This window comes from Benincasa hispida, chromosome 9 (genome assembly GCF_009727055.1).
Source record: "Benincasa hispida cultivar B227 chromosome 9, ASM972705v1, whole genome shotgun sequence".
Taxonomy (NCBI): Eukaryota; Viridiplantae; Streptophyta; class Magnoliopsida; order Cucurbitales; family Cucurbitaceae; genus Benincasa; species Benincasa hispida.
The window spans coordinates 48,247,682-48,249,894 of NC_052357.1; positions in this window are offsets into that span (position 1 = coordinate 48,247,682).

The following is a 2,213-nucleotide window of genomic DNA, read 5'->3' on the forward strand; positions in this document are numbered from 1 at the left end:
ATTTTAATAATATGAACAACGCATTTAAAAGTGTAAAATTAAACATTGAATTGATTTTGAATGATTAAAGGTATGTTTCAAAGTAATCTTAAACACAACAAAAATTATTTTAATCATTAAACATGCACATAATTTGTTGGAATTACAGGTATTAAGTCTATATTTCACTTTATGCAGGTTACTGTAGAAGTGAAGGGAGAAACTCAAATGATTAAATTGTCAAAGAAACTTAAAGCAAATTCAATCACAATCAAGCATGAACTATGGATAGAACAACCAGAGAACATTCCAACATGTCTTGCCACAAAACCTAATCCCAAATCTGTTGAATTGTTTCATCATTTTTTAAAAAGCTGAAACTGAGTAAGTGATGGAATATTGAATGCAAAAGAATTGATTAGTAATTTCCTTTACAACATCCCACCCCCTACCCAAAAATAAAACAGGATTTTAGGTTAGGAAGCACAAGTTCATATACATGTAATTTTAGATTGATTGATGCAATATACAAATTTATTAATAACGATAAGTTAAAAGTACAATTTGAATCCACAAACTTTCAAGTTTCTATCTATCTGGTCATTGAGCTAAACAAATATCTAATAGAATCTTAATATTTTAATTTTTTTGTGTCTAATAGATATTTAAATGTTTAGTTTTATGTCTCATAAGTCAACTTAACATTTTTCAAAATCTTTGAACTTACCACTAAAAGAAAAACTGATTAAAGATAAAATTCAATTTCATATCTAATTCGTAAGTTAATATTTCTTAAATCTAAAATTCAAAAACTATTGTTAAACAAGATTGATTTTCTATTTTTGAAATACAGATACAAAAAAATAGCCACCAAACATACATGATTTTTGTTTTCAGAAAATAGAAAACCAAAAACGGAAAAAAATAAAAATAAAAAACAAACCACTGGTGCTTCGTTTGATAATAATTTGGTTTAAAGTTTTTTATTTTGAAAAATAAGCTTATATACACTACTTCCATCTCCAAAAATTTTTCATTTTTATCTACTTTTTACCCATAATTTGAAAAACCAAGTCAAATTTTGAAAGAAAAAAAATAGCTTTTAAAATTTTGTTTTTGTTTTTGAAATTTGGCTAAGAACTTAACTATTATACTTAAAAAATATGCAAATCATGCAAGAAATTAAGAGGAAATACGCTTAGTTTTCATAAACCAAAAACAAAAAATAAAATTATTACTAAATGGAGCCAAAATACTAATCAAACTGCCTTAATTTTTTAATAGATGCTTCTAGTTAAGTGTTCAACTTCATATTAAGGTTTAATGGTTAAATAAGTTCATCATTGTCATTAAGGTATATACCTTTAAGACTTTGACAAAAAATAATAGGAGTGTTCAAATGACTCGACAACTCGAAGGACTACCCAACCCAAACTATAAGAGTTAGGTTGAATTAGTTTTGTTTTTGAGTTTGGTTGGATTAATTTTTTTTTTTTTTTCTATTTTTCTTGGGTTGGGTTGGATCTAGAGTTGAATAAAAAAAATTAGATCAACCCAACCAAACTCAAATCATATATATATATATATATATATATATATATATCTTTTAGAATTGATGAATTTGTGAAACTTTTAAATTTTTCTTTTAAGAATGTTTTTGTATAGAGTTTATAATGGATATTATAGATATTTGATATGTAAGAATTTAGTTTTATGAAATCTTAATTATTAGATGTATTGTAGAGAAATTTAAGTATTTTAAATTAAGAAGAAAATAATAATAATGATCCGAGCACAATCCAAATTTTGAGGGTTGGGTTGTGTTAGAGACCATGTTTGAATCATTTGGGTTGTCATTGAGCAACCCAAATTTTCGGATGGGTCCAAAAAACCACCACAATCTAACCCAACCCATGTACCCCTTAGAAATAATTTGAAATTCGTTGATCTCAAAATAAAATAAAATAATTAAATGAATTGAAAATTGAAATAATTAGATAATGGTAAAACTGCATCATTTGTTAGAAATTTATATTCATAAATGATAAGAATATATCTTCAGATTTGAGAAAACAACTTAAACCAGAGAGCTGCTGGGTTGATCAGGAGAACTATAAAGGAAGCCAAGTCCTAGGCACAAAATCCATACATCAAAGCTACAGAAGCCATTCCAAATGAAACCAAACACGAATAATATCGTCCAAGAGTTCACCGATGTTTCGAATTCATATCAA